Source organism: Leptodactylus fuscus, unplaced genomic scaffold (genome assembly GCF_031893055.1).
Source record: "Leptodactylus fuscus isolate aLepFus1 unplaced genomic scaffold, aLepFus1.hap2 HAP2_SCAFFOLD_734, whole genome shotgun sequence".
NCBI classification, from domain to species: Eukaryota; Metazoa; Chordata; class Amphibia; order Anura; family Leptodactylidae; genus Leptodactylus; species Leptodactylus fuscus.
This window is the reverse complement of record NW_027440772.1, coordinates 1-8,263: the sequence shown is the minus strand read 5'-3', so window position 1 is coordinate 8,263 and position 8,263 is coordinate 1. Positions and strand designations below refer to the sequence as shown.

Below are 8,263 nucleotides of genomic sequence, written 5' to 3'. Positions count from 1 at the left end.
CCAGACTCAAACATGTTCCATGCCTGGCCCACGTTTTCAACTTGGTGGTGCAAAGGTTTTTAAAAACCTGCCCCAATGTGCCTGAGCTACTGGTGAAAGTGCGGTGCTTTTGCGTCCACTTTCGTAAGTCTACAGTAGCCGCTGCTAGCCTGAAAACCTTTCAGCAATGCCTACATTTGCCTGAACACCAGCTGTTGTGCGACGTAACTACATGCTGGAACTCAACATACCATACTGTATGTATGCATTGCATGCTAAGGAGTCCGGGATAGGAGCAGAAACATCCCAGCAGGATAGTCAGGGCACACTCCTGTCCGCTTCACAGTGTGGAATGACGGAGGAAGAGGAGGAGGAGGATGAAGTGACAGATGATATCATTCTCACACACGAGGCTAGCGGGGAAGTTCAGTGCATCTTCAGTACAGATTAGGCGAAGGGGAGGAGGAAGAGGAGCAAGAGGAGGAAATGGAGAATAACCCTTCCAGTGGGGGCAGCGAAGTCATGCTGATTATCACTCTGGCACACATGGCTGACTTCATGTTGTGCTGCTCTTCCATTGATAAACGCATTGTACACATCATGGACAGCAACCAATACTGGATTTTTGAAATCCTCGACCCCCGGTATCAAAATGACATCTCGTCTTTCATTCCGGTAGAGGAGAGGACCAATCGCATAAATGATTGTCAAAAGCAACTGGTGCAGAATATGATGGAGATGTTTCCATCACCCTCGCTGGCGGCAGAGAGGAGAGTTCCTCCAAGAGGCTAACAACTGCCATCTGGTCCACGCCCATCAGGAGCACACTCTCCAAGGTCTGGGACACGTTAATGGCACCCCCTCTCCAAACTACCATCACTGACGGGCCTAGTGTCACCAGGAGGGAAAAGTATACTGGTGCTTTACGCCTTGGAGGTGCTGTCCTGTCCTGCCACCAGCGTTCTATCTCAAAGGGTCTTCAGCACAGCCGGTGGCATCATCACCAATAAGAGCAGCCGGCTGTTAGCTGACAGTGCTGACTGGCTGATGCTCATCAAAATGAACAGTTAATGGAGTGACCCAGGATTTGTATCTCCACCAGTGTCAAGCACCACAACATGAAGTTCCATGTTTCTTCTCCAGCTCACCAGTTCATCCTCCTACTCCTGCACCATCACCATTGAAAAACAACATTTAAAACCACCCCATTAAGGCTCACCTCCAGCGACTAATATTATGCTCTAACAAGGCTTTATTCATCATTAGAGCATAATATTAGCCTCCTAGAATCCTCAATTCTTCCCAAGAGCCTAGTACTCTGCTACTACAAGGCTCTTAAGATATTAAGGTATTAAGATTTAAGTCCACTCTATAGACACTTGTTTGATCTTAAAGAAGTCTATGTCCCCCTACATCAGGAGATTTGGGGTATAAAACCTTTGTGTGCGTCATAATAGGAGGGTCATTAGACTTACAAGTGTTCTTTTTGGTTGTTATTAGGGTTGAGCCGATCTTGAGATTTCAGGATCGATTTTAAAATCCGATTTCCGATCATTTTCCAGCCGATCCCGATCGTGAAATTTGCTCGATCGATGATCGAGATCCGATCTTTTCAGATCCTGATCGCTCAACCCTAGTCATCGCTTCTCTATGGGAAATTTCACTTTTAGGGTTGAGCCAATCTTGAGATTTCAAAATCTGATTTCCGATCATTTTCCAGCCGGTCCCCATCGCCGATGGGGATCCGATCTTTTCTGATCCCAATCGCTCAACCCTAGTTACTATTGAATTTCCTAATCTTGGGGCGGGCGCTGGTGTACGCAATGATATAAGCTTACAGATCTCCCTGCTTATTGTCATCACTTGTACACCATGACTCCGATTTACTAACTGGGCAGCACCTTGAAAATGAACAAAAATGCTCCTCACCTTGGTGCATTATTGGTGCATATCTCAACTCCCGTGCTCCCGTTTGCTATTGTTATGTCTTTAGACAATGGGCAGAGCGATACAAGAGCCCAGACTGGGAGGGTTGGGACCATCAGATGTATTGTAGCTCGCAACTGAAAACTGACAAATCTACATCAATGCATGACAGGCAAAGATTTGGATCCAGATGCACCTCCTCTATATACCCCATAGGTTGGAGTCTCTTAGTTATTTTCTCATATTTATAGCACTTGTTGGGAAATGAATTACTGAAATGGCACAAGAAACAAAAGTCTTAAGAAATTCTTTGCATTGCTTCTTAGGGTGGGTTCACACCTGCGCCCAGTCTCCGTTTTTAGGTTTCTGTCTTCTGCCTGAGAAACTGGACAGGAGACGGAAATTGGCAGTCACTTTTCAAACCCATTCATTTGAGAGATCCCATGAGCGTCTTCTGGTCTCCGTGGCAAAAACGTTTTTTTTTTTTTTTTTTTTTTTAACTGGACACAAAGTTGGACATGCAGGACTTTGTGTCTGGTTAAAAAAAAAAAATGGTTTCACCGCAGAGACCACAAAACGCTCACAGGCACCCATCGGCAGAAGATGGAAACCCACAAAGCAGAGACCGGGCACTGAAGTGAACCCGACCTTACTTGTCTTTTATTGCATTGTATTTCCATCTGTCTCTATTACAATGACATTTCTGATGTCTCTTATTATTAGGAAAATTTTTGAAGGAAAAACAAAAAGTAGAATAAGCATCACACTAAGATCTGATCACTTATTTGTTTCTTCTCCTTAGATGGCCTTGACAAATAACATCACCTCCATCAGCCTTCTGGGATTCCGTAATCTCCAGAACTTCACCTTGATATTGTTCTCACTACTGATGTTGATATATTATGGAGCCATTTCAGGAAACCTTCTTATCATGGTCTTGTATTTAGTGAGTAAATCCCTTCAGTCCCCCATGTACTTCTTCATTACACAGCTCTCGTTGTGTGACCTCCTGCTGACCACAGATATTGTCCCCACCCTTCTCTGCACTGTACTATAAGGAGGGAGCGAGTGACTCTCATCGGCTGCTTCATCCAGTTTTTCATCTTTGCTTTCTCAGAGTTCTCGGAATGTCTTCTCCTGTCGGTGATGTCTTATGACCGGTACGTGGCCATCTGTAACCCCCTCCGCTATCACTCCATCATGGATCATAAATTTTGTCTGATATTAGTTCATATAATTTGGTTGATAGGATTTATGGTGACGTCGATTGTCGTAATTTCTATGTGTTATCTCCACTTCTGTGGACCTCACGTCATTGATCATTTCTACTGCGATTTTGACCCCCTCGTTCAGCTCTCCTGCTCCGATACATCCATCATTCATACCATTGCTCTTATGTTTGGATTTTTATTTACAATTTTACCTTTCCTAGTCATTGTCATGTCCTATGTGTACATCGCTATCACCATCCTGAAGATCCCATCCAATACCGGAAGACATAAAGCCTTCTCCACCTGCAGCTCCCACCTCACCGTGGTCTCCATATTCTATGGAACATTACTTATCGTTTATATGTTTCCAATAAGAGGAGAATCCCTGACCCTGAGTAAGGTCTTATCTCTGATATATACTGTGGTGACCCCCCTGCTTAACCCCATTATATACACCCTGAGGAACAAAGACTTTAAAGACGCTTTTCATAAGATTAAACATGTTCTTGAGTTGGGAGACCATCAAAAATCCCGGTAAATAACCCCATTGAAATCAATGTATTTTGGAACATAACTAAACTTTCAGACAACTTTTGATTTTCTGGCATCATTTGTGTCATTTCTTCTGTAATGTACTTCATTAACAAATTTTGTGACTTTCAGTCTATAAAGAGAGGCGAGAAATAGAAAAGACACTCAAAAAATCGCTGCTGTTACATTCTGCTGTTCCTTGCCTTTGTAACATTTGTTGTAGATAAGAAGCTGATAATACACAGAATGAGGCAATAAATGAATTCACCAAATGATAGAAACACCTTACTCCACCCCTCCCTGCTCCATAGACCTCTGTGTCAGGCTGAATACGGAGACGGATATAATGTGAACAAGCAGTGAGACTGAGGATAAGGAGCGGTAGAACAGCTTAATAAATGGGGAAGGAAACAGTTCTCCTTAATAAGATACATTACAAACTTTCTTATAGTCACATGCCCTATTCATTTATGAGAAGTTATTTGTAACTGGAGGAATGTTTTCTAAACAAAGACGCATCTTTGCAACGTTAGAAAAATCCACATTCCCTTTCAAATCTTAAATGAATAAACCTCCATAACTTAGATGTTCTGGAAAAAGTGAACCCCAGAACCCCTAACCAGGGACAGTTTTAGACAAAGCGTGGCCCTGGGCAAAATTGGAAGCATCGCCCCCAAATGCTGACATAAGAATAACACAACTATATTGACCATGGGAAGAATATGCAAATCTGTCTTCCATGATGTAATTAGGAAGTCAGGTGCCTCAGTGTGGCAAACCAATAGAGGGCGCTCACTGGAATGTGCAAGCCTGTCTTCCCTGATGTGATTAGGAAGACAGAATCTCAGTGATATGGCCCAATAAGGGAAGACAGGCTTGCACATTCCAGTCAGCGCGCTCTATTGGTTTGCAAAGACCACGCGTACCAATAATACACACTATACAAGTCTCAGCAAAGAAACTCCACATCATGGCTAATTCCATTACATGTGCAAAGTAACACAAAGACAATAGTAGTGTACAAGAAAGTAAAAGAGCTGCCTTATGTACACTAAAATGTAACCCCGCTCTGTTGGGACTACTAGGATTATAGTTATTTACACCTCTACTATATTCACTACAGACCAGTATATGGTATATGGCGACAGGGACTCCTATAGGTAACTATAACGGTAGGAGTTCCTCTCCTGACACACTGTTTGAGACTGTAAATCCGACCAACTCACGGATGAAGCTTGGTGCCCACATACTTGTATCCTACACAATATAAATGACCACCTTATTAGTTATTCTAGTGTCCTCTTATAAATAATAGTCCTATGAGAAAAGGTAATGGCTGACACATCTGTAATAACAGAAGGACCACGTGGCATTCGTAGTCAATACTCCACTCTCATACACACGCCTTCTCCAGGGTTAAGCTCCATTGCACATGTGTGAAGATCCTTTTCCTCCAATGTCACTATGTAAAACGTATGGAGATAAAGACTATCAAACCGATATTATGAGAAGGAGTAAACAATAAGCTCCAATACAAAGACACTACCGGGCACTGTGCAGGAGAGATGGAGACAAACTCACAAAGGAGGAACATCTAGGGATTACCTGAAGTCATGTTGGAAAGTAACAACCAGGCTCTACACGGACATGCAAATGACATGCAGGGACCTACACTTCGTGTTTCACCACCACTGGCTTTCTCAGATCCTCTCCCCTGCAGAGTGTAAGCTCTTATGGGCATGGTCCTCTCTCCTGTACAGTGTAAGCTCTTATGGACAGAGCCCTCTCTCCTGTAGAGTGTCAGCTCTTATGGGCAGGGTCCTCTCTCCTGTAGAGTGTAAGCTCTTATGGGCATGGTCCTCTCTCCTGTAGAGTGTCAGCTCTTATGGGCAGGGTCCTCTCTCCTGTAGAGTGTCAGCTCTTATGGGCAGGGTCCTATTTTCTGTAGAGTGTAAGCTCTTATGGGCAGGGTCCTCTCTCCTGTAGAGTGTCAGCTCTTATGGGCAGGGTCCTCTCTCCTGTAGAGTGTCAGCTCTTATGGGCAGGGTCCACTCTCCTGTAGAGTGTAAGCTCTTATGGGCAGGGTCCTCTCTCCTGTAGAGTGTCAGCTCTTATGGGCAGGGTCCTCTCTCCTGTAGAGTGTAAGCTCTTATGGGCAGGGTCTACTCTCCTGTAGAGTGTAAGCTCTTATGGGCAGGGTCCTCTCTCCTGTACAGTGTAAGCTCTTATGGACAGGGTCCTCTCTCCTGTAGAGTGTAAGCTCTTATGGGCAGGGTCCTCTCTCCTGTAGAGTGTAAGCTCTTATGGGCAGGGTCCTCTCTCCTGTACAGTGTAAGCTCTTATGGACAGGGTCCTCTCTCCTGTAGAGTGTAAGCTCTTATGGGCAGGGTCCTCTCTCCTGTAGAGTGTAAGCTCTTATGGGCAGGGTCCACTCTCCTGTAGAGTGTAAGCTCTTATGGGCAGGGTCCTCTCTCCTGTAGAGTGTAAGCTCTTATGGGCAGGGTCCTCTCTCCTGTAGAGTGTAAGCTCTTATGGGCAGGGTCCACTCTCCTGTAGAGTGTAAGCTCTTATGGGCAGGGTCCTCTCTCCTGTAGAGTGTAAGCTCTTATGGACAGGGTCCTCTCTCCTGTAGAGTGTAAGCTCTTATGGGCAGGGTCCTCTCTCCTGTAGAGTGTAAGCTCTTATGGGCAGGGTCCTCTCTCCTGTAGAGTGTAAGCTCTTATGGGCAGGGTCCTCTCTCCTGTAGAGTGTAAGCTCTTATGGGCAGGGTCCTCTCTCCTGTAGAGTGTAAGCTCTTATGGGCAGGGTCCTCTCTCCTGTACAGTGTAAGCTCTTATGGACAGGGTCCTCTCTCCTGTAGAGTGTAAGCTCTTATGGACAGGGTCCTCTCTTCTGTAGAGTGTAAGCTCTTATGGGCAGGGTCCTCTCTCCTGTAGAGTGTAAGCTCTTATGGGCAGGGATCTCTCTCCTGTAGAGTGTAAGCTCTTATGGGCAGGGTCTTCTCTCCTGTAGAGTGTTAACTCTTATGGGCAGGGTCCTCTCTCCTGTAGAGTGTAAGCTCTTATGGGCAGGGTCCTCTCTCCTGTAGAGTGTAAGCTCTTATGGGCAGGGTCCACTCTCCTGTAGAGTGTAAGTTCTTATGGGCAGGGTCCACTCTCCTGTAGAGTGTAAGCTCTTATGGGCAGGGTCCTCTCTCCTGTAGAGTGTAAGCTCTTATGGGCAGGGTCCACTCTCCTGTAGAGTGTAAGCTCTTATGGGCAGGGTCCACTCTCCTGTAGAGTGTAAGCTCTTATGGGCAGGGTCCTCTCTCCTGTAGAGTGTAAGCTCTTATGGGCAGGGTCCTCTCTCCTGTAGAGTGTAAGCTCTTATGGGCAGGGGGTTCTCTCCTGTAGAGTGTAAGCTCTTATGGGCAGGGGGTTCTCTCCTGTAGAGTGTAAGCTCTTATGGGCAGGGTGCTCTCCTGTAGAGTGTCAGCTCTTATGGGCAGGGTGCTCTCTCCTGTAGAGTGTCAGCTCTTATGGGCAGGGGCCTCTCTCCTGTAGAGTGTAAGCTCTTATGGGCAGGGTCCTCTCTCCTGTAGAGTGTAAGCTCTTATGGGCAGGGTCCTCTCTCCTGTAGAGTGTAAGCTCTTATGGGCAGGGTCCTCTCTCCTGTAGAGTGTAAGCTCTTATGGGCAGGGTCCTCTCTCCTGTAGAGTGTCAGCTCTTATGGGCAGGGTCCTATCTTCTGTAGAGTGTCAGCTCTTATGGGCAGGGTCCTCTCTCCCGTAGAGTGTAAGCTCTTATGGGCAGGGTCCTTGTATATCCTCTTCAACTGTTTTGACTGGAGCCAATCTAAAAGACCTCTGATTCCTCCTTCAGAGTTTGTTTAAAAAGTCGAAAACATCAAATAACTTTTAAAAAAAATTTATTTTATTAAAAATATAGCGATCTTCCTCTTTAGAGACAATGTACATATATAATTTTTGAGTTTGTTCCATAAGAGTTTTTTTTTTAAATTATTTCCTATATTGTAATATTTATTTTGTACATTCAATAATTGTATTTACAATAATTAAAACATTCTATAACATATAACATTTTATATGTCTGAGCTCCCACAATTCCCTCCTTGTATAGTAATTGGGAGAGATGTGAGGGGGCGTGGCCAGTGTTACCTGTTCCCCCCTTAAAGTGTAAGTAAATTTTTATTGATTTTTTAAAATATTTTCACCTGAAGGGAACAAACTTTGCAAAACATGTTACTAAAGAAAAGTGTCTGTGCCTTTAACTATTATTGTTGTCTTCACGTCTTATCGGATTGATCTTGGTCCATACTTTGAACAATACCATCTATGGAGAGGGGGGAGGGGGAGAAGGAGAGACAGATAATAGGAGGCAGCATTAAATGAGTGATTTATACCAGAAGAAAGCTGGATAGTAATACCTGATAATCCAGCTGTGTTATGAAAGGAAACTGTGTCTCTATAGTGCAGATGGCTCTCCTCTCCCCCCTCTCCATAGACTTCTATTGTACAGATTTGATCAGTGGCAGAAGGAGGCAAATAGTGGAAAAAAACAACAGGCACTTTTATTTCATAAAGTAATTTGCAGGTTTTGGATAAACCTAAACACTGA

General features: G+C 44.5%; 1 pseudogene; it reads left to right on the top strand.

Moving 5' to 3' along the window:
• Positions 1 to 2,707: 2,707 nt before the first annotated feature.
• LOC142188747 (olfactory receptor 5P60-like) lies at positions 2,708 to 3,654 on the top strand (annotated as a pseudogene).
• Positions 3,655 to 8,263: the final 4,609 nt, after the last annotated feature.